General features: G+C 39.6%; 1 long non-coding RNA gene across 1 annotated transcript in view; it reads left to right on the top strand.

Annotated features, from left to right (window-relative positions):
- The window catches only part of LOC141558205 (uncharacterized), a 47,758-nt gene that overhangs the window by 563 nt on the left and 21,982 nt on the right, over window positions 1-25,213 (top strand). The window contains exons 1-3 of the long non-coding RNA XR_012486991.1: window positions 1-207; window positions 20,965-21,021; window positions 22,983-23,119. The exon at window positions 1-207 is cut by the window's left edge and continues 563 nt beyond it. This is a non-coding gene — a long non-coding RNA (uncharacterized LOC141558205). The remainder of the gene's footprint in view (window positions 208-20,964; window positions 21,022-22,982; window positions 23,120-25,213) is intronic.

The raw sequence follows: 25,213 nt of genomic DNA, 5'->3' as shown, positions 1-25,213 counted from the left end.
CCCCTTGCACCCCCCGCCTCCCTCACCCCTCTTCAACCCCAACACCCACCCACACTTTGCTCCGGAGCCTCTTCCAGAGAAAGCTCCACTCTTTGATTCGGGAGCCGAGTGCTCCCCAGGTTAAAAGTGCTGCAGACCTGAATGTCCCATAACTATGCCCGGGGGGCAGAAGCGGACTGGAGGGCAGTAGGAACGGCCTGGGCCACGGTAGGAACCGCAAACCTCCCACTTTCCTAAAATTGGACTTCACTCGGGGAAGGGGGCCGGGGTGCTTTAGGAGAACAAGGTTCAGGAAGTTTTTTTATCATTTGGAATCGGCTGAGTTTTTCATCCAGCGTTCCAAAACCAGGGGGGCGCTGCGCAGCTTCTACCTTCTCACCACAGAACGCACTTGGATAGCAATAGAATATATAAACATATACATATAAATACATACATATATATGCATCGAGTTAAGCACAAAACAACTAAGTCCATCTATATGTATGTATCGTATATGTACAACTACTTCCATTGCCATTCTACCCTCTCTGAGTTGCTTCCACTGTAAGAAAAGCCCTTAATCTGATATTAATCAAGCGTTTCCCTAAATTTGATTCTTTCTAAAGGAGAGTTCTTCTGTTAGCTGACTGTAAACATAATTAATAGTTATTGACATGCAAAACCTTTGCGATGTTTAAAAGGATAATGTCTTTTTTTTCTCTCTAGTCTTTCTCTCTTTGCCTGTTTCTCTCTAATGTGGAGAAAGCCTGAAAATCTGAAAATGCCCTGATTATACGATGGCTTTTCTTTAAGAAAAAGAAATTGCCGTTGTCTCCCCCTCACACCCCCCGCTATCTCTATCTCTGTCTCGATTTCTTTCTCTCTTTCCTCTCCTCTCGCCTCCCTTCTTTTCTCCTCTCCTCTCCTCTCTCCTCCTCCTATTCCTTCACCTCCTCCTCTCCTTCTCCTTCTCCTCTTTCTTCTCCTTGTTCTTATTCTTTCTCTTGTTCTTCCTTTTCCTCTTCTTCTCCTTCTCCTCTCTCTCTCTCTCTCTCTCTCTCTCTCTCTCTCTCTCTCTCTCTCTCTCTCTCTCTCTCTCTCTCTCTGGAATCATTAGTAACCCCCTCTGGCTACATGTTTTGCATCAGTGAAACATTATGACATAGTTGTAATACAAACTCCACTGCCTTGCTTTGCATCTTGTGGTGGAAAGTGTAATAGCAATACAATAAAAATTTTCATCTTCAGGCATTATTGGGTTAAAAAAAAATCAGATAATCTGATTTTAAAAGAGGAACTCTGAAAAAGAAATTAAACCGACTTAAAAAAAAATTCTTTTACAATTTAGGAGACTGACTTTCCCAAACTATTCTGAATATGTAACTAATTCTCAATTTTCTAACTTGATCTTCTATCTCTTTGTTTCTGGGATTTTCTTAGTGCTGTCTATCATTAGGCCATAAGACTCTCTTTCTGGAATTACATAGAATAAGAAAAATTACCAAGACTCCCTCAGAACAAACAACAATCCTGGAGACTAGAAATCCTAAAGTCTCAGTGTCCCATCCCAGCTGTGTCAGTTGTCTAATTTGAAGTTCTCCATCTATGTCCTGGTTGGAAATTGAGCCTTTTTTATCCTCTAGCTTTTTGGGGATTGTTTATAGCATAGCTAGAAAACACAGGGAGAAAAACAACAACCCATAAAGCAAAACTGACTTTTTCTGGCTCAGACCTATAATTCCAATGTACTCTAGATCAATATAGGAAGCTGATTTACATGGAAAACAAATATCACTTCTGTTTTTCCCTCCCTCCAATCTCCTTCTTCTCTCCAACTGTACTTTCCCTTAATCCTTTCTCCACATAAAATGTTATTTCTATTTGGTTATACTAAGGGTAAAAAAAAAAATTCAGCAAAATAGTTTGTGATTCAATTTATCATTTTCCTGGGTCTTAATTTGAGTGGTTGGAAGAGGACCATTTGGGGAGGGAGATATATAGGTAAAAACAAATTTCCCCTTTCTATCATTCTATCTTCACCCCAAACTCCTCAATTCGTGTTTTGTTGTTGCTGCTGTTGCTGCTGCTAAAGGTGAGGAGATTCATTGCACAAAATTGGTGGTCCAGCATGAGGAAAGAAATATTTTCTCCAATTACCAAGACAAAGAAGCAAAGCCCTGCTCCCACAAAATGGAAGTTTTATTTTGAGATTTAACTATTGTTTGCTAACTTCCCAGACTTGCTTGATTTTGCAAGGTGTATGGCCCTTCTTCAGAGCTAGTAGCCTTTTAAAGCATTCCTTTATCCATTAAGTGAGCTAAAATAAAACCGAAATTTTAATTTGAAAAAGATGTATGAAATGAAGGCAACTCAAAATAAAACCCCCAACAAGCACCTCTCAAACAAAACATAAGCCCATCACCAAATTATTAGGTCTAAATCACAGCTGAATTTTGTATATACATTCTGTTTTTATCATAATTTTTTTAACTGATGAAAAGCAGAACATTTGGTTACCTGACCTAACAGATTTTCCCCTTCCTCCTATCATCCATGGAGCATGTCCTTGCTATTTATTCTTAGTAAAAGTGAAACATGCATGTTACTGACATATATATATGTCTGATAGTGGCCTGAAAAAGCAAAGATTCTCCCCATGCCTTGCTCTTTGCTTGAGTGACTGTAATTATTTGATTTAAGTGATCATCTTAATTGGAAGGGTATGTCTTTATAGGCAAGGGCCTCATTGGGGATATTTATATTGGATACACTCAAATGCTCAATCCTTGCCAAATAAACATTGAGGCTAAAAATATACTATGTTATTTTATGTTTTACATGAAACATTGCTGTCTGAGTTACTTGTTCAGACTTTGTGAAATTGTACCCAATGTTTTTTATCATTCTCCTGTACTTTCATGTTCAAAGACAATATGGGACACTTAACTCAAACATAATAACTAAAAAGTATTTGGAAGGAACTATTTTTCTACTGCCTTCAGGATTTTTATTAAAAGAAATCATTTTACTTAAATTGTACCAGCGTTTAAGAGATAAAATAGTATATATACATATATAGATATATAGAGAGATTTTTTTTTTTTCTGGACGAGGTAATTATAGTTTAGGCAGCAAGGTGGCGCTCCAAGGTATGGAAGAATGGCAGGTTTCTCACAGTGAAAGACTGTTAAGCCAGAATTCTGCTTCGGTAACGGAGTTTGTATTCGAACACAATTAAGCTAGGCACTTTCCCCTTCTCCCCTCCCCACCCCCATCCCCGGAAAAACAAAACAAAACAAAACAAACAAACATAATAAGTCGAATATCGTGCCCCCAATATGGTCCGGCAAAAAAAGGGGAGATAGTCCCACTCAGGAGTAAACTGGATTGAGATTGTATTTGAGCAAATATGCTCCGGGCTCTACCAGCTAAGGGCATTCCTCCCAAAAGAAACGGTGATTGCAAAATTACTTTCTGTGACGTTTTATCGAGTAAATATTCATGCTATGTATATAATATGTGTCAAATGATGACTGGAACCGTTTATTCATTTCTACACCCCAAGAGAAAAAACAAAGTACAAGTATTATATAAACATTATTTACAAGACACACCGAAGGGACAAGAAAACTAGGCTTCATTTATATATGTATAAACATACACACGTATATGGACCTATATGTGTGTATATATACATAAAACATACATATACATATACACATATTTGTGTGTGTGTGTGGAAAAAAAATCATAAGCTGGGAGGAGGGAAGGAAAGAAAGGAAAACATGAGTTTTACCTAATTTTAAAATACAAAGGTAACTTTTCAATATCTAAAGAGGCTTGGATCTTATTTTATTTAGTTAGTTTTTGAGAGCTGATGTTTTGTTGTGTTGTAAATATTTTTAATACCTAAGAATATATTTCACTGTTCAAATCATAGATGAACAGAAGAAATACTTTTGTAATCTCAAAATGTCTTTGTTTGATTCGTTTTCATTTTTAGTGCTCCTCTCTCTGGGGCCTATTAATTTTCTGCTGTTTCTTATCCGTGATGCCTCATAAGGCTGTTTCCTTGTCTAAGTGTGGATATTCTTTAAAATAATTCTTATTATTTAAATTTTAAATTAAATTATTTAAATTACATTTACAAACTTTTCCCCTTAGTTTTTCAGTTCCTCCTCCTCTCCTTTTAAAAGCAAAATTAGGAAATTAATTTTGAGATTAGTCAGACTTTCTCTTTTTAGACATATTCTAAAAGACGAAAAGTTATTGCAACATGATAGTGTTCCAAACTCCTCTATTTCTATGTGCATATGTGTTCCTATGTGTTTAAGCATGACAAGCATACACTTGTGCCCTGGAATTTGGAGAACTTGTTTTTCTACCTGGAGTTCCTTTTTAATCTCCCCTATCCCAGAAATTTGGGGAGGCACAATTCTTTATTTTTTTTTTCACTTTGAAATCTTTATTTTAATCCAAATTTAGTTGTGCAAGGTAACTAAAACGGGGTCAAGCCGTTGGGAATGTTAATGTAGGGACAAAATTATACACATGATCTAAAAGTCTCTTTCAATTCATTTCTTCAAGTGTTTATTTGGGTTAAGTGATGAAAAGTGACAGTTCTGAAATAGACAGCTTTTAAAAGTAATGAAGTCAGATGAGGCTTTAACCTGTCGATTGCTATAAATCAACTTTGAAAAAGACGAATGAAGAATATTATTTGGTAGCTTAACTACCAGTTATTACAGTGTCGAATTAGAAGCTGTAGTGTGTGAAACTGAGGCTGACAGTTTGAGAGAAATGTGAGCTCTCTGCCTCTTTCACTCATCCGAAAACTGTTACTGCAACAAATATTATTCAGGGCACTGGAATCAGGCAGGTCGCTTCTACTATTGGAGTGCCCCCCCTAAAGCAAATGCCTACATTATTTGAAAGAGCCTAAGGCGGGAGAATCCCCCTCACTGAAGAACGACGAAAAGGAGAAACCCTATGGGAGGGGCACTTTAAATTTCTCTTTAATTTTGGATGTTTCTTTCTCGAGTTTGGGCTTTTGGAGGAGCTTGAAGATTTTTATGGGCAAGTAACCCTTCAAGAGGTAGTTTTTAAACAGCTGACCCAATGGGCGTTTGAATATCACTTCTAAAGCAGTATTGTTTTTTGCAGTCAGCGAGTAGCACCACGCTAGTTTGAGACACCCGCAAGGCTAGGGGTAACTGTCCCAGGTGATGAAGAGGTATCTGGGAACAAACGATAAATAATTACCTTCCCCTTCGCTTTTTCTCTTATCTTGTTTCCCCATCCTGCGGTAGGCAGGCTGGGAAATAAAGGGGTATCAGAGGAGGGGGGAAAGGAAGGAAAGGTGGAGGAGGTGGAGAGAGATGAGGAGGCAAAACTTGTCCTCTCTTCCTTCTAACTCCGTCTTGGAACTAGAAAAACTCAGTGCTAATGGCACAGAGGACTGTCAGGGGCGAAGAATATTCCTATGTGAGGGTGTGAGGGTACTGCAGGTGAGGAGGAGATGGAATAAAAAAAGGGATTCCCTTTCATTGCCAAATGTGCATCTTCTTGATTGCTGTCCCTGTAGGAGAATTTGTCAGCAAAGCGGTTTGAGTTTTCTTCCCCGAGTCCTGAAAACAGAAAGCGATACTATGCACAGATTTACCAGCAGAGAAAAGCAAAGGGCAAAGGTTTTAGAATGCTGTGTGTTAGTGGTGTGTGTGTGTGTGTGTGTGTGTGTGTGTGTGTGTGTGTGTGTGTGTGTGAGAGAGAGAGAGAGAGAGAGAGAGAGAGAGAGAGAGAGAGAGAGAGAGAGAAAGAGAGAGAGAGAGAGAGAGAGAGAGAGAGAGAGAGAGAGAGAGAGAGAGAGAGAGAGAGAGAGAGAGAGAGGAGAGACAGAGAGAGAATCTTTTATTTGTAAAGAGGAAATAAAAGCACACACACACACACACACACACACACACACACTTTTCTGCCCAATTAACCTTCCTGTAAAGGAGTTAAATCTAAAGATTATTATTATTTTTTAATCTGGGTTGTTTCAGATGAAGTCTGTGGATTCTCTAAAGGATTCCATAATTTTTTTACCCGCCACTTTACCCTGTTAGTCGGCTAGTCCGAAATATAGGATAGGGTGCTTCGAATTCTAGTTTCGGCATCCGGTTTCTGACCTTAGTGTTATCTCTTTTTGATCCAAATCGACTTCGGGCTCAGAGCTGCAGTTTCGTTGGAGGGCCTCTGTGGCCAGAGCAATCGACTGGAGTTGAACCGAGCTGCCAGCAGATCACTTCAACTAGCTCTGTTCAATCAGGGCCTGGGAAACCCAAACCCTTCTTCTGTCCAAAGAACGGCCGGGATCGAAGATAGACACACTTTCCAACCTCTTCTCTTTGGCGGGGGCGGGAAGATGCAGAAGTGTCCCTAAGTGATCCCGAGCAGAGGCGATAGGACTGATTTTTTTTTTTTTTTTTTTTTTTTTGCAACAGGTATTAAACCCGCCCCGCCTTCTCCTCTCCCCCACCTCAGCTATTTCCTTCTTCCTCTCCCAGTTATTCATAAAAATAATTTCCGTGTACCTGTACTCTCCGTTTCTTATTCATCCCTTTCTAAGCATTGATTATGTTGTATGTTACTAATAGATAAGTACAGATCTGAATACAGCTTTCCTTCCTTTATTCTTCTACTTCCAGTTAAAAAACAATAGGAAGGGAGAAGGTTCCCTTGATTCTCCTCTGTTTTCCCCTCCACAGACAACAAACATTGTCGGGCCTTTGGCGTCCCCAAACCCACACCCCTTTTATCGGATTCTAGTGCTTGTTAACCCTAAAATCGTACATAGATCCTCCTTCTGGGAGCAGATGGAGATAGGATTGGAGGGAAGCGGAATATTTCAATCAGTTCTGGAAATGGTACATGGTGGACAGTCTAAGAAAGGATTTAGCTTGATCTGAGACTTCAGGAGCTGTCAAAGTTATCTCCAATCGGAACCTAGGGGCACTAGCCGCAGCTTGGAAAGGGTTAAAGGTGTCTCCCTGCAGCCACCTTCCACCCCTTCCACCCCCCCACCCCCCCCCCGACAGCGACTGCCGGCTGAGAGGCCAATCTGGTCCAAGATGGCTTTGCATTGCCAAAAAATTCCTCTCTTCGTTTTGATCTTATTTTCCTTTCTTTTTGACCCATCAGAGAGTGAAGAGAAGAACAGGCACTGGGGCTGGTTTCTGGATCAGCTTTTCCAGTCAAGCCAAGAATGAGCCGGAAAATGTGCGGTTCCCTGCAATTTGTGTCTATGATTAGATAGGAAGTGGTCTTCCTTCCACCCCTTTCCCAAGTTTCTGGCAGGTCTAGGGGTTCATTATGCCTTGACCACGGTGCCCCCTCATTCCACGTGATGCTCATTTCCCCCTGCCCTAAATCTAGCCCCAGATTTCTAAGGAACTGGTTGTGTGTTTGGCAGATGGGGTCGGGTTGGAAAACATAGAAGAGGCAGTCAGACGTTTTCTCTAAAAGTTTCCCCTCCAGGGCTAGGGTCAAAAACAGGGGCTCGCGGAGGGAAGAGGTCTTAGGTTGCCCTCAGAGCCAGCTCTGCCCTCTTCAGCTGAAAACTCAGGAGAGCTGGGGGAAGCAAGGAGCCAGTCTTGTGTCTAGACCCGCTCCTGGCCTCAGCAAGAACATTTCAATAAATCAGAACAGTAGCAGGCTGCTAATTAGCTTCATTCTGTAAAGAATAGAAAGTAAAGAGGTTCTAGAAATCCAAACGGAAACTCTCTAGGTGGGAGATTATATTTTCCCCTGGATTAAATGTCACCGAGGAGAATAATTTCCCCCTCCTCTTTTTTGGGTGCCCAGATTCACTCACAGACAAATGCATGTCATGTACCCCTGTACTCCACACATACTCTCCTTTCCATGAATACACTCACCACAGATATAAAACCATAAAGTGTTAATTAGCTCTCTCCCCCCCCCCCCTCCGCCCCAAATTTGAAGACTTTAAAGCGTATTCCAAAGTGTTTTCTATTTAACCGAAGACTCGTTCACTTAGAGCAATCACCAAAGGGAAGGACTATTATCAGGAGGGAAGGGTCACATCAATGCTTTTATTTCTGAGAGATTGCCACAGTCGGGGGAAGCCAAGTTCTCTGTGAGGTGGTGAGAGCCAGTGCGAAGCAGCATTCCCCACCCTCACCCCCGCCCTCCAAATAAGAAAGGCTCCATAGAGACGTTCACTCGATAATTAGATTAGAAATAACATTAAAGTTGGATTATTGATTTCTATGTAAATCTAGAGACAGGGGGAGCTCCGAGAAAATGAAATGAGGGTGGGAGATTCCCCTCCTCCCCCCACCTTCTTTCGTCCCCACCACTGCCAAGATTTCGCAGAACCTTGGGCAGTCAGGGACTGCTGTCAGCGTTCTGTTCGCCTTTCCATACCCTACACTTTCAGCGCTCCCTCCCTTCCCCAGCTATAGTCCGGGAGGGCAGAGAATGACGTCATGGAGAACAAACAGGTTCTTTCGGATGAATCTCAATGTTTCTGAACCTCACCACATTGACAGGCTGAGATTGACGATTGACAGGTGTCATTCCTGAAGACAATGTCTACCAGGTGTAGAGGCGGACCGCTGACTGACAATTTCGTCCAATTCAGTCTTTTCTCACCCTCCCTCCTCCTTTTTCACTGCCCCCCCCCAACCTCCGTGCCCGATTCTTCAAGAAAATAAAAATAAAAACAGAGATCACCGGTCCTTTTCACCTTTCCCCTCTTTAGATCTACATGCTGAGCTCTTGGACAAGATATAGCGAGCGGAGTTGAACTTGCACGGGGAGGGGAAAACTATGGCTTTCTCCTGAGATCTGCTGGAATGCCAAGCTTATGGGGGTCATGACCGAGGGAACAGCCAAGAAGTAGGAAAGAAGAGACGTGGGGGGTTTTTTTGTTTTTGTTTTTGTTTTGTTTTGTTTTGTTTTTTAGGAAGAAATCACGTTGTTTCTGGACTTCCCTCCTTCCCCTATACTACTCCCTCCCAATGTAATATAACAGACGTGAAGATAATCCTGCCATCTGGCAAATCCCAAATTTGGCTACCAAATCTGCGAGGCAGTGGCGATGTGTCAAATCAAAAGCAGGTGAAATCTCTATCCTGACTCAGAGAAACTGATGGTGCTGGAGCCTGTGCCTGTCATAGGGTGAGCGAGTTGAGAAAGTGAATGTAATTCTGCCCGATCTAGCTCTCACTCCCTCCTTTCTTCTTTTCCCTTTCCCCACCCTCCCACCCTTAGCTCAAGCTCACCACGGCATCTTACTCCTTTGCTCAGGTTGGACCCAGAGATATCTGGGAACGGGCCTTGGTTCTGGGAGGTAAGGTATCCTGAATTGGTGTGAATTGAGGGATTACCACCCTAATTTCAGAAAGTGATATCCCAACGAGATAAAAACAAAACTCAGCTTCATTATATACAACAAAATGTAATTTATACCCAGGAAGCCTGTCCGCTGCGATTTAGATCATTTGGAGATAAGGATCACACTTATTAGTTTTCTTCAAAGACGATTCTTAAAAAGAGGGCATTTGTGCTAAATTGCCCAGCACTGGTGTGATAACTGTCAAAAGTTTGACATCAAAGAAACTAATATTATTCAGTTACCAGAGAAGCTGTCTGTCCAAATAAGAATATCTTAATTACTGCATCACAAAGGTAGAAAAGGGAACAGATCTGAAAAGAAGGGGAGAGGCATTCAGTCCGCTTCTTTTGATGAGCCATCTATATTAGACCAATGTGAGGCTCTTAATCATGGTTAGTCCGATTTCCTTTTCTCTCCCCATCGGTCCTCTGAACTTTATAACTATATGTAAACACGTTGTCAGTTTGAAAATAATCTTCTCTGGGCTCTTATTAGGAGAAATTTCAATCTTCTTCAGTTCTAGATTAGGCAGTCTAGTTTTCTCTATCAATGAATGGACTAAGGTTTCTTGGACAATAATGTGGCAATTGTTGATGGTTTGTGACCCATAAAATGTGAAGGTGACTATTCTGGCTTTGGTATGTAATTATGTAAAACACTTTCTATAAAGACTTGCCATTCGATCTAATGGCAGTCCCTGCGGTCTATTTCAAAAAGGGAGGGTCTATGTACATAGAAAGAAAAGTAACATTTGTTTTAATACAGGTTTTTTTGGGGGGGATAAATACAAACACGTCTGAACACAACCCAAAGTATTTTCAAGTCAAATTAAAATAATTACGAGGTGCTTTAATAAGTTAATCATAGCAACACTAAATATCCCATATTCATGGGGGGGGGGAGGGAGGGAAGGTCTAGGCCTCCTGTATCCTCCCTGCCCCCAACATATTCCAGCTATTCAACACTGAAAACTCAGAGAAAAGAAAAAAAAAAAAAGGTACACTCGGAAGCTTTGGGCAACACCTGAAGCAGGTGGGGAATCAACTCCAGCCAGCTGTGCCAAGAGATTTGTCATTTTTATGTGGATTCAACACCATATAGCTGAGGGCCAGGGAAACATGCTTGTTCTCTCTATATTCTTTCTCAAAACAATATAACAGAAACAAAGACATTTGTTTGAAATAAAGATTTTTGCCCTAGAAGAGTCCTCCTTATTCTCTCCCCACCAAGTACTGGGAGACTGGGGGACAAGTAAACCCAGTGACTCTTGAAACTAGAGATAACTTGTAAGAACTGGGGCAAATGAGTTACATTTTCCAGGCTGGGAGACCCAGTCTCTAACCCTCAGAACCTTTCTGCTTACCCTATTGACTCTTCTTCATGAGTCAAAGTCCCAGTGCCCAGGCATGCATCTTGAGAGTCACCAAATCACAGCTGGAGATGTCAACAGGAAGGGTAAAGCCTCTGTTAAACACCATGCCAAAACAACCTTTTTGGGTTACTTCCCATAAAACAATAGTGGGTAGAACAGGGTTGGGGAAAGATAAAGTGAGAACGAGAGAATCATTAGCCATCCTGACCCATTATAAAGGACAGATAATTTAAAATTATATCTCTGAATCTATCACCATAGAGATGGATGTCCTTGGCATAGAGTTGGATATACCCATGCATAAACATAACATGTATACACACACACACACACACACACACACACATATTCTTCAGCTTGGTGAAATCTTCAGGCCCCAGTAGTGTACAATAAAGCAATGTGGGATTTTTCAAGAAAACTGATTAAGGAAAGAATCATCTAAATATCAAAGTGACACACGGAGACCTGGAAAAAATATTTAAGCTAATGAAAAGCAAATAAAGAAGCAGGCACTTAGGATAGGAAATTAAATATTATGTTTAAGATGGTTCTTTTGTGCAGTCTTGAAGATTTCTGATTCATGTACACATAATAAACACTCAGGTTGTCATCTGGAGGTGCAAATCTGAAAGATATTCCAACAAATGAAGTGCTGGCAGAGAGAGGAATAAAGAGATCTGTGCCTGTCAGGGGTCAGGCAGCCTGAGATTGCTTCTAGAGATCTTTTGAAAATTTCACACGATTGAAGGCTTAGGGGCTTTACTCCGTTCGCATTTCAAACTCAGATCAGTAGGATCACAATCAAAAATAGAGGTCTGGAAAATTTTGATGCAAAGATGGCCACAGGCTGCAGTGGGTTTTTTTTCCCCCTTTCCAAGACAGACACCCTGACATGACTATGATCCTCAGGATGACAGAGTTGTCAGAAAAGAAAGAGAAAATTGCATCTTGTCTTGTAACTTCCTTCCAGTCAAAAGGAATTTAGGATCTTATTTCCAATAAAAAAAAAAAAAAGATTCATTTCTATCAAGCAAAGGGGACTCGAAAGAACTTCATGCTTCATAATTAATGATATATACTTAAACACTTTGGCTTAGATTTTCCTTTCAATTTGGCAAATTATTAACATGATTTCTCCTCCAGTTTATATTCTTGCTTTATGGATGCAGTTGTTCCCTCTACTGTGATATGTTGTCTGCACATGTTTACTTATGTTGTATTTATATATATAAGAAGATATATACACATATAGTTCTTTCCATCCTGCCCCAAAACATAGAGACCAAATCATCAAACTTGGCTTTCCTACTTGGTAATAGTTTCCAAACTTTCTTTCTTTCTTTTCTTTTTTTGTCCTAAAGGAAGATGTCAGCATATTCTGCCTTTGTAAAAACAGTACTTTGAGAAACCAGTGGTCTCTGATGAATCATACAAGAAAGAAAAAGGATAGGAAGAATTTCTGTGGCAACAGAAGAACTCAGAATGGAAAGGTGGTTACATAGGTAGAGAGATAACTAGGTAGTCTGTAAGAATAGACTATGGAACACATTTTGAGCAACTAGCAATAATATCAATTGCATTAAAATGTTAATCACCTGAAATTAATTCATACTTGTTTGGTTAGCATAATGAAGAGTAGATAAATGAAATGATTTATCATTGTTTTCCTTATTTTAATTTTATCTGGATAACTCAGACAAATGAACAAGGTATTTTTGGAAATAGTAATCTGAAATGTAGTTTCCTAATTAGCTCAGTGCCAAAGGTTTGGAAAAGTTCAATTCGGTCAAATTTCCTTTAATTACACATTAGAATCAGTTTGGTGTTAAGTGATCATAAAGTTGATGATGATAAAATGTATAGAATTATTCCTTAGTGTTTACTGAATTATTGAATTAAGCTACTAATAATGTATTCTTTCATAGGTGAACAGAAAATGGAAGTCTAAGGGGAGCTTTAACTGTTTTTTTTTTTTTTTTTTTTTTTTTTTTTTTTTTTTTTTTTTTTTTTACAAGCTAGAATCAATTAATCTTTTATTGATTCTTTTCAAATGGGGGAGGGATGGAGCTTGAGATGGAACATTTTGGTTATTCCAGAGTCATTCAAATGGCATGACCAAATTTCAATTAATATGCCTTCTGGGGATAAATTAGGTTACTCAGGGTAGCTTCAACGGTGCTTAGGGGAAAGAAAACTTTGGCCTCTCTTTTCCATAAGATTTCTAGATCGACTGAAAAAGGAGCCAGTCCCAAACAGAAGTATGAGTTAGGAATCAACCACTAGTAGGGAATAGTAAGGAAGAAGTGTGAGGGTTTCTTCGTTGTACATCTTGTTATGCTGGAGACAATCAAAGTTAGCCCCAAGTTGATGAGCTTGAGAATTACAATTCCTCCTACCTCTACCTCCCACTTCCTCTCTTGCATACTTAGAAAAGCCACAGGGCTGCCTTATATAAGGTGGTCTATCTACAAACATTAGGCTTTTGCCTCAACTAATTTCTCCCAGATCTACCAAAAATGGAGCGATATTGGATTTTAAAGGTGTGAGGGTCCTACAGCAATTTCTAAAACAACCTTAACTTCCAGGTTTTTTCCTCACTTTTTCTGTTCCCATGGATCAAATCCTTTTCCCTACCCACTAAGATACATATACATAGGATACATAGAAGCTAAATCTTTCCCTTTATCCCAGATGGATGGCTTCAAGTTTCCTAGAGGAGGGTGGAAGTAAAAATGGGGAAGTTAGAAGAATGAGGCTTCATGAGAGAGGGGGAAAAAAGAACAGGGAAAAAGCTGGGAACATAAACTGAAAAGGGAATGATCCAGAATACAATCCTTAACAGCAGGAGGAGAGCAGCTGATATCACACTGAGGAAAAGGCTTCATATGATTTTGACAGATAAAGCCCATTTCACAGTTTTCCTATTTTCCCTGGATTTTTCCCAAACAAACTAGATAAGGATTCAAGTGCCCCCCCATTGGAATTTTGAATGCCTGTAGGGGTTTCCAAAGGATAGTGAATATAAATTGAATTCTGGAGAAGACTTCTTAAATCTAACATCCCAGAGGGAGGTTTTCCTAAGAAGTCTCTGTCTTTACTTTTTCAGAGGAGGGGAAGGAAGGGAAAATGATATAAATCAAACTGAGAATGCCCAGTTGGAGGTACACGAAGAACCTTTAGGAGGGCAGAGAAACATGGAGAGATTGACTGCTCAAAAAGTAGGAGCTAAGGCAAAAGGCCCAGAGACACTTCAGCCTTGAGCATTTCTTTGCTCGTGCTGTGGCAAGTTAGGGACCTAGGATTTACCTCTCACTTGCCCTTATTCCACCAACCCCCTCTCTATAGCCAAGCCCTCCTCCTTTCACCTGGAGAAAACTGAACCCAGGGCCGTGTTACCCATCTCTGGCCTCTTTCTTTCCCCAATCACTTTGAAAGCAGGAACTTATGACAACTTCAAAGGGTCAGGGATTTGGGTCTTTGCCCGAGACCTGGAGAGTCTTAGTCTATATTCTTTCTCTCGTTTTAAAAACAACAAAACACTTTACAATAAAGAGGAGGGCGAGGAGAGTTTGCTCATCAGACGCCCATTTCCTTCACTACTTCTAAGTTGTTCTCTTTCAGAGACAGGGCAGCTGCCAACCCTTTCCCCTTCTGTCTCCCAGGACTTACTCCGAGCTCTTCAGTGCAGCTTCTCTCCCTCCCCCGGACCCCTCCCCATATTCTCTCGCTTTCCTTATGGTCAGGAAAACATATTCCTCCTTTCTCCTTTCTGCTAGTCTCTATCAGCGTGAGTGACACCGGGATTAAGGAACTTGAGAAAACAGTGGGCTATTGTTGGGATGAAGAGTACAGGCACAGTTGGTCTGGGGTTGGTGTGACATTTTCCTCCCTCCTCCTCCTCCCTCCTTCCCCTCCCCCCGACAATCCTCTTCTCGGTAGGCCGTATCAGCGGCTGCCTGCCAGGTCAGTTGAAGAGCCGGACTTCCAGCATCTTGTTGGCTTTCTGAATCTTCCGGGATGTCCTCCACTTCATCCCCTTCACTCCGTTCCAATTCTCCCTACTATATCTTTCAGATCTATTCACCTTCACGACACAACCTCCAAGGAACTTTTTTTCCCCTTCTTGTTAAAGGGGCAAGAAGCATGGGAATGAGAGAAGTCTCGAGAACTAGGAGCCCTGAAATCTGGTGGGGCAGAATGTTGCAAGTGGAGCACGAAGGTTCCCTGGCTGGGTGTAGGTATCTTAAATACAAATGTTAAGAGCTTTTGAGTCTGAGTGACAGGAGAAGTAGTGATCCACAAAGTGTAGAAAAATTCCGAAGACAAAACTTCCGCACTCATTTCTCTCTGAGGGCTTTCGGTGGGAGATTTCTACGAAGCAAAATAGGAGGCTTGGAAAGACAGGGAATTTACTCGCCTCCCTACTTGGCCTTTTCGAAAGTGACGAAGTTAAATCCACTGAAAGTAAAAAATGTATAGTCAGAAATAACTAATCTTTTTGATGCGGCACCAATTAAATTAAATCCTCCTTTAAATCTTCTCAGTTGCAACTAGAAACCGGAACGTATTTTAATATTACCATTAATTTAAATGATAGCAGGGGCTGAGTTATTGGGAAGACTTTTTCCCTGGGCTTTAATGTACAGAGTACAGTAATGACTTAGAAATACTGGACGGCAATCAGTCTCTCCCTTCTTTTCACTCTGGTCCCACTTTCCAGAGCTGATTCCAGAGATCCTTCATTCTAATTGATACTGTTAATTTTCAGGGAGCGCACTTAGTTGCCATTGATTATTTACTGCTAAAGATTTGTAAAAAATGCACGCGTGTCTGACCAGAGGCAAGTCTTCCTGCCGAATAGTTAGCCATACACGACACCATATGAATGTCCATGTGTACGTCTCTGTAATACACTTTATGTAGTTTACATGCTGGCAATTACTCAGAGCGTTGAAGCAATGGAAAGAAGTCTGGATTCAAAGAATCCGAATGCTTCCACTTAGTATCGTGAAACTTTGAGCAAGTCCCTTAATTTCTATGGGCCTCAGTTTACAATCTGAAAGAAAAAAAAAAAAAAAGAAAAAGAAAAAGAAAAGAAAAGAAAAGGAAAAAAAAGGTCTACATGACCTTTGAGGTTCTTCCAGCTCTCAATCCACGATTGCTAATCCAAAGCTGCTAAACTATTCTGTCCCATAATTTTCAATGTCAAAACTATTACGAAAATAACTGCGACTATATGTGCGTACTGTCAGTACTGTAGCGCGACATCGTAGGCACAAGGACACACGTACGCGCTCATGGATAGTTTCTGAAGCCAGGGGACCCTTGGAGTACCTTCAGCTTTCGAGAAGCTGAGTGCACGAGGACGCAAAAGTCCCAAGTACTGAGCTGGAGAAACTTTTGTTCTTCTAATTTCACTGTTTTAAGTTTTAGGATTTTTGGCAAGTCACTTAGTATGTTTCTATTCAGATAGACAAAGCTCCTTGAAATTAATTATTCTTTGATCAGCTGCAACTAACAAATAAGAATCAAGGCGAGCGGGGAAAAAAAAAAAAAGGTATAGGGGATAGGAAAGAAAAGGAGAGGAACAAAGTAGTTGGCGGAGCAGCTGCATTCCTTTACAATGCGAGGTCCCAGTTAGTTACCGATTTTTCCAGCTGGGCAGATGATGTGCGCTATTCTCTATAATTGAATTGCTGTTCTAACACCTTTCATAGGGGACCAGGAGTGAGGACACAAAAAGTGGAACTGCCGCGACTGTGGCAGTTTGCCTCCCGGAACAGTCAGGCGAGGGTCCTCTCATCAGTCAAATCCGTGGTATTGGTCTTTTGGATAGCTAGCGGGTCAAACAGGGGTCCCGGCGTTCAGGCTGCCATCGCCCGGGGCTCTCCCATTCTGCCCCAGCTTGGGTCAAAACCGTTTCTCACCCCTGGACCAAATTATTTGAAATCCCAAAGAGGAAGAAACGGGGCTGGAGGTGGGGGTATGAGGGGGAGGCGGCGAGCCGGCTGCACTGGGCCGCTTCCTGATAGCGGTCTAGGAAAGAGTCTAATGAACGCAGCTGCTAGTTGAAATCTGGGGAAACCCCAAATCGAAATCCAAATCCTAAAGCTCTTGAGTTAGGTAGGCCTGGGCAACTTTTGTGCGTCTGGTAAGCCCTCCTCACTGTCTCACTTTGACACCGCACATCACTTCAATGTACGGTATTTGTACTGTCTCCGAATACCTAGTCACCGTGCAGATGTTAGTGCGTCTTCTCCGGCTATGGGACGCTCAGGGGAGCTCGCGCTACTAGCCTCCCAGAGATTCCCCTTCTGCTCCCGCTGCGACCCACGCACCGCGTCTTTTTCTAGATTCCTCTGCCTCGGCTCTCTTCAGGACTACTTTTAAGGGCTTCTTTGGAAGAAGTCACTTATCCAAAGTGAACTCTCGAGTACAGACACAAAAGAAGTTGTGACTTTAGCATTTCCTTAGACTACACTACTCACCCTTCTTCAACCACGAAATGGGATAAAGAGGTAGAAATTGTTCCTTCTATCCACTATTTCCAAACCAAAAGGCAGAGGTCGACCCAACCCCCGATAACTCGTAGTATGACCCCTCTAGTCTTCTAGCAACTCACAGAACTTCGACAATTTTATTTCATTTCCCTCAAAACACTCAATCTCTGAATCTCTCTGATCCGAGAGAGTCTCTTTCCTCTCTGTCTCTCCAAGTCGCTTCTCTAGGCTGAATTTCACCTCAAATTGCATGGCCTAGAAATCTTTAAGGGTCTTTTCCCACCTATTTTTCCCACCTCCAGTTACCTATGCAGACTAAGTTCTATCCATCCATCTTTGGCCCTTCAATATATCCAGTCTCTTTACCATTCGTTTTTATCATTTTTCTCTCCACTCGCCTCCTGTATATGTATTGACTCCATATAGTTTCAAAGGCAAAAACAACTTGATCATAGGCTCGCCTTTTGAAACCCAGGGATGTGGCAGAGCTCTCTCATTTGGAAAACAAAACAAAACAACCACAACACAACCCCTCACAGCCAAGTTCCATCCCTTATAGGCACAAGTCGGACCATTTTCGTAGCCTCCCTAGCTACCTTCGGCGTTATTGGCAGGCTATCAGAAAGTTGCGAGAAGTGAGAGTGATCCTCTACCTCCACGGGACAGATTTCCCTCCTTTGGTTCAAAGCATCCTGGAAAGATAAGAATCATGGTATAGTGAATAGTGTACTGAAAGAGAATGTGCATTTCTGAGCAAGAAAAAAATAAAGTGTAGTAATAACCTTGAGTGTTTGGAAAAGGAGAAATCTGTAATGCCAGAAACTACTACTTGTGAGCAGCTGTAAACGTTTGGGATTGATATGGGTAGGCTATTCTTTCCATCATCATCCCCACTTCAGATTCCCCAGACCTTCAAGTAATTAAATGTTTATAAAAATCAATTCTCATTCGCATAACACTGGCTAGCCGAAAGATCTGAGATTTGCATATGTGTGCCACATTGCAGAATAAAATAAAATAAAATGAAAGTTTACTTAGCATCATTTCCGAGTGTCATTGGGGCTTCGTTCTCCCTAATCTGTGCCCAGATGTTGGAGTCCTCCAGCACCTTTACTTGAAAAGTTGTTGACAGGTTAGCGACAGATCTGACTCTTGACTTTCATAGCCAGTCCCAGAGAAATAGCTTGCTGACATCTCAGGAGATTTCAAACCCGACTGGATCTTGGGGACAGGAATAGTGATGATGTGACATTAAATAAACTCGAAAGTAATAAACTCAAGCTAAAAAATTACAATTCTCTGTTTTCTTCTATCATTCAACATTATCTGTGGTTTTTAATTGTCTTTTTCTGAGGATAGTTATAGTGTTCTCAATTGAAGACGTGTCCTCTTTACCCTGAAAAACCTAAGCTCTTGCTAAAATCAAATTGCTCAGTTGAAATCAAGGATGATTTTCAATCCAGTTACAGTAAAATAAATTCTACTGCTAGCCCACAATCCCAAGAGGTATTGAGCTATTGATACAATATTGATACAATTGCAAGGATTTTTTTTCTTCCGTCCCCCCAAACTGTCACATCTGTACCTACTTTTCTGCTAAAATGTCCAACTTATAATTTAAATAAGATTGCCAGTGGGAGGAGGGGGGGGGGGGAGAATGCCTTTGCTTCAATGTAGACCTGGATCCTCAGGATATATCTGCAATAACTCCTGAGAGGCTGAGATTCTATATTGATAGGTGAGGATATAGGTGATGCTTATTAGAAATAGATTGCTTCAGGGCTGTAATGAAAGAACAATAAAAGAAACAGGTATAGCTCCAGGTCCTGCTTGGCCATATCAGGACTTGTTTTCTTTTTTAAGAAGACTAGAAGTCTCCCATTTGCAACTTAAATTTCCTAGCTCTTTTGCATGTTCCAATTCAAATAGGTTCTGTGCTTTCTTGGATTCTGCCCCCCTTCCCCAACCCCGTTCCCCCAAGGCGATTCTGAGTAAGGGACAGAGCCTAGTTCTCAACTTTCTACAAAGAAGTCTAACTCTGAGAAAATCTAACATATGAATATTTTGCTTTTTTAATCTGGAATGTGAAATGCAACCAAACCAACTACTTCACTGTTCTCCATTTAGAGTGTCGTATTAGCATAATTATTAATAATCACAATAGCAATTATGGTTATTAATATAATAACAAACAGTCCTGGGATAAAAATCATCATCTATGCCTATATGGCCTCTAATTTCCTAATCTGTCCTTAGCAGATAAGTTCGTTGAAAACTTAAATAAGTTTGTAGGAGAGTTTAGTTGGTTACTCAACTCAAGTGTTCAAAATAAGTTATTGAAGGGGAAAGATTTTTTAAAATGCAAAAACTTTAAGCTGTTTTTTCCACCTTTCTGACTTGGCTTTTATTCAAGAGACATAAATGGATTGTGTTGCTGTAGATAAAGATAGTGCACATTCTCTCCCATCTTGTGCTCTCCAAACAGAGAGACAGGCAGGTGTTTTATAACAAGTTGTAAGTGGCTTTGATAGAGAGGTAGGTAGCCAGACAATCAATTATTCTCAATGGTATAGCCTCCTTGTTTCCAAGGTTCTGGTATTATCATTATCATGTTCTTTCAGTAGTTTAGCGCCTATAAAGAAAATGCTTTTTGTGTACTGTGTCCCAATTAAAGAAGTATGTTATAAACATGCTATCCTATGAGTTTATGGGAGGGCAGGGGATGGCATATATATACAATAGGTATGTGTATGTATGAAAATTGTATAGAGTAGCGGAACACTCTAACATTTATCTTGGAAGACAAGTAAATATATGGTGAATTGAGCAATCTTCAATATTAAAACAAAATGTTTCATTTAAATTAATGCAACATTTAGAGTGTGAAAATAAGGAAAGAAGTGGAGTAGGGGAATATAACTAGTTAGAATGATTTTCCTTTCTGTAAGAAGTAACACTTTGTTCCTATGGGTTTCCCACAGGAAAAGTTTTCAAGGTAGTAGCATAGAGCTCTCATTTATATATCTGAGGTTTGTGTACACAGGGGTTGGCAGTGGGAGGTCAAAATGATCCTCTCCAGCTATACAACATCACCCTCACCCAATTTCTAGTTCCATTTTATATTAGACTTCCTAATGAAGCAAATCTTTTAAGACTTCCCCCTCTTCTCTTTTAGCTAAGAAAGCTGATAACACTTTTGAGAGTGATCACAATTGGCTAATGTAAGGGGAAAAGACAAAGAAAATTACAAATTGGCATGGGAGTTGTTAAATTTAACCTTCTTTTGCAACTTTTGCATGAAGGAGGTTTTCCCAGCTAATCAAGAAGATGAAAAAAAAAACAAAAACAGCTCTTGGTAAACTTGGGAGGTTACTCACCTGACAAACACAATCTTGGGGGGGGGAGGAGGGAGAGAGAGAGGTGCTCCAGGAGAGAGGAACTGCCCTAAAATTGTCTAGGGCTATACAAGCAAAGTAAATGAAGGCTTATAGAATTTATCCAAATGTTTTTATTCTTTTAGTAGCCAGTTGTAAGACTTATGTATAAAATTCCCTTTATTTTCACAGCAGTTTTTTTTCTCTATAGATCTCCATGTCTTTCTCTCATTTTCTCTTTCTGTGTGTGTGTGTGTGTGTGTGTGTGTGTGTGTGTGTGTGTGTGTGTGTGTGTGTTTCTGTATCTATATGTGTGACTATCTCTCTCTTTTTCAGGGGCAAGGGGCAAAGAATGAATTATGCAGAAAATATGCCCTCTACTCCAAAAACTGGGTGAGCATTTCAATCAATTAAGGGGCATTATGGAAGTAGTAGAAGGGGCTCCTGTCTTGATGTTAGGAAGATTTGAATTCAAATTCTTTCTCAGACACTTACTAATTATGTGATGGGAAAGAAGTCACATAACCCCTCTATGATTCACTTTTTTCATCTGCAAAGTGAGAATTGGAATTAATGGCCATTAAGGTCCATTTTCTTTATAGATCTGTGATCCAGAGGTTTCATCTATGTGATGGTTATATTGAGATACTCACATATTTTGATATTTTGTTGCTTAAGTGTTTTAATTTTCATTGACCCAATAATCAACCCCCCTCTACATCTATTTCCTTACAATATAAAGAACACTTCCAGATGGATTCAAAAGACCTGAATATAAGCCCTAGTTATGCCAGATAGCTAAGTGCAATATTGAATAAATCATCCCCTTCCCACCTTAGTAATCCTGTTTTCTTATTTGTTACACAGAATTAATAAGCACATTACCTATATCTTAAGATTGTTATGAGATGGGGATTTTTTTTAATAACATAAAGCATGATATAAATAAGAACTTTTATTATTTTATCCCTGAGATTATCATGAAGAGAATAGATTTTAAAGATTATCTTAAGAAGAAAAACTAGTAGTGGTCCAGTGACTGATGAGAAGGTAAAGGATAGGCTAGAGTTCTGAGCCTGGAGTCAGAAAATGAGGTAAATTTAGACTCAGTCACTCATTAACTGTGTAACCTTGGGAAGTTTATTTAACCTATCTGCCTCAGTTTATTTAACTGAAAAATTGAGATAATAATAGCACATACCTCATCAAGTTATTGTGAGGACCCAATAACTTAATTTGTAAAATACTTATCATAATGTCTGGTATCTAGTAGGTGATTAATAAATGTTTGTTTTCTTCCCTCTTTACCTCAAATTCTTCAGTTTTAATTACATTCTTTTTGTTACCAATTTAACTAACATAAGTTCCTAACGATAGGACTCCCTGTCTGAAACATTATGGCCATTCACTTTATTTTCTGACACACCTCCCTGAATCTTCCTGTGATATCTCATTATAATATGGAAGTCATTTTGACTTCTGGAAGGCAGCATGCATTTAGGTAACCTGACTTTTGTCTTGCCACTGGTTTCTGATAGCTCTGGAAGAGAGAAGGAGGCTGATGATTTTGTATAAGCCTTGCCTCACTTCAATTCATCCACAAGTCATTACTCTTAAGATGTCATTGGTTCTCTTTGAGAAGGAAGGATGAACAAAGAACTGAAAAGTCTTCAAGTACAGGCCTAGGGATTGTTTGATATCTAGCTAAAGTTTCATCTTTTTTATTGATCTCCTTGTTATTTTGGCTATGTGGTGATAAAATTTTGCAACCACAAATTTTTAAAGATTGTCTACCAGTTTTATAGTGTGATTGTGATCAACAATGGTGAAAAGAGCACCACCAATACTGATGAAAATCTCAACTGTAATGTGCTGAGGATGCTGAAAATGAAGTTATAGGCTATTAAAGTCTAACACCCTGACAATTTTTAATTTTAAAGCTAAAATCTGGACTGTGTTTGGATCTGTCTCTGTGAAAGCATATTCTCTAATGAGATTATTGAAATTCATGAGATCCATTTAATATGAATGTCAGAAGCTTACATGCTTCCCACTTTTCTCTGTGCTAGGACTGCTATATCCTCAAGTTAAGTCCTTAAGTACCACTTCCAAGTGATATCCTTCTTGACTTTTGGAAACCAAATCATGATTTTCCTTCACTTGTGAGAATTGCCTTACTAGTTTACACACACCATAGACAGGAAGGTTTGAAATATTGTACATATTGGATTTTTTATTTCTGGAATGTAAATATTGAATTTCTGTGGCTCCTCCCATGACTACATAATATATCTACATCTTTGTGTGTATATGTTTGTTCATGTTCATGTTTTTTTTTTTTTTAATCTTCTAAGATCCTAGGGAAAGGGACCATGTACACCTTGATTATTTTAGTCACCAGGACAGTGCCATGAACACCATTAGCTTCTGATGATGAAGCATGAAGATATTTTAATTCATGGTCTTCCCACTGACTCCCCATAGACTTAGGGTAAGTCTTTTATGCTTTTTTTATCCCAAAATGTAAATGGGGGATTAAAAAAAATCAGCCACCTGCCATAGTCTATAAGGCTTTATGGATTATATATATTATACCTGAGTTCCTCAAAATCAGGCACAAGGTGCAGTTGTTGACTCTATACACCAGAAACCTACACATCCCCTAAGAGAGATGGGGGATCAAAATCTTTTTTCACATTCTTTGGTGGTAGCAAGCTCCCGTTTTTTTCCTTTCAAGATTAGTTAGTTACTTAAATGACAGTCAGCCTTTTGAGAGTTATACTGCAGTTTCAGAATGGGTGATTAAGGAATAATGTTAGGGGTTGACTGCCTGAATAGTGATTCGCTATACTTCTGGAATAAGAGAGAAGAAATAAGCCTGATTCCAGTGCCTCTCTACTTCCATGCAGAGAAGAGAAATAACTTCTTTCTTAGAACTCCCACATCTTGAAAGCACTGAGAGGACTTTCTCTGATATTTGCATTAGTTTCTAAATCTACAAATTGGAGAATTGGGTTCAAGGCTATTTAGTAATATACAGAAAGACTGGTGATTTGTGTTTCTAGTGCAGCTTACTACTTTACTCAGGTTATTAATTATTTCAGTAATTTTAGTTGCATCTTTAGATTTTAGTAAGAAGGTATAATGCCACCATTTGTAAATAGTTATAATACTCTTTTTTTTTCTTTGCCTACACTTATTCCATCAGTTTTTTTCTTATTATTCTGATAGCTAGCATTGCTAAAATATATCAAATAATAGAACAGATATTTTATATTTTTGCATTACCCTGAAAAGGCTTTTAGTCTTTCTCCATTACAGATACCATTAACTCTTGATTCAGATAGATGCTATATATTATATTATATTATATTAATTATAGAAATGATAGTTCATTCTGTATATTTCAGTGTTTTAATATAACTAAGTGTTGCATTTTACCAGAAAAGAACATTATAGATCCAGAGTTTGCTTCAGGACAAAAAAGAACAAGGTTTTAGTCTCACTTTTGTCAAATATCTATGTGCTCTAAGGCAAGTCACTTAATCTCTCAGGTAGCTTTCCCAGAGGGCATCTAGGTAACACAGTGGATAGAGTACCAGTCTGAAATCAGGAAGACCCAGTTTAAATCTGGCCTCAGACACTAGCTGAGTGACACTGGACAAGTCACTTAATCTGTCTGCCTTGGTTTCCTCATCTGTAAATGAGCTGGAGAAGGAAAAAACAAATCACTCCAGTGTCCTTGAAAAACAACAACAACAACAACAACAACAACAACAACAACAACAACAACAACAACAACAACAACATCGACAACAACAACAACAACAAACAAGTCCAATACAGCAAACCCAAGAAGTACCCACCAAACAACCAAAACAAAAAAGCATAAATGAAGTCAAAAAGAGTTGAACATGACTGAAAAATAACAATAACAATAAAAGCTCTCCAAGACTCTAAATTGCAAAGAAGGTGCCAAACTGCTTTGGTTGAGGAAATTTCCTTCTCTGTGTATTATTATTTTTTTAAATCAGGGAAATAAAAGTTCTAATTCCTTTTCCCTATGAAATTAAAAGTAGTTCTTGAATTTGTTTATGTAATCAAGTATTTTTAATTGAGTATTATTTTCAATGTTACTTAGAAGGATTTCTAATAATGGTAAATTTAAAATACAATCTGATTAGAACATTTTTGATCCAAACTTTCAAGTTTGTTTTTTTTTTTTTTTGATCCCAATAATTTGCACCTTTGACCACTTAAGAACAAAAAGAATAAATTTAAAATAGCTTTTTGAATGATCAGTGATGGGATAGAATAGGGGATTCTCCTTCCACCCTTTTAAAAATAAAAACGGTACCTAAACAACTACCATCAGATGACATGGAGCCAAATTTCTTCTGAGACCATTGTTGTTCTCCATATTATGAAGGCAAAAAACTCAGACATATATATTCCCCTCCCCATCCTTCTCCCCTTTTTCTTCCTTTTTTTTTTCTACTCACCATCTCTTTCCTCCCTCTCCTTTTCTTCCTTCACCCATCCTCTCTCTTTTTCTGTTCTCTCCTTCCCTCTCTCCCTCCCCCTT

This window comes from Sminthopsis crassicaudata, chromosome 2 (genome assembly GCF_048593235.1).
Source record: "Sminthopsis crassicaudata isolate SCR6 chromosome 2, ASM4859323v1, whole genome shotgun sequence".
Taxonomy (NCBI): domain Eukaryota; kingdom Metazoa; phylum Chordata; class Mammalia; order Dasyuromorphia; family Dasyuridae; genus Sminthopsis; species Sminthopsis crassicaudata.
The sequence above is the reverse complement of the archived record's forward strand: the minus strand, read 5'-3'. Positions and strand labels throughout refer to the sequence as shown.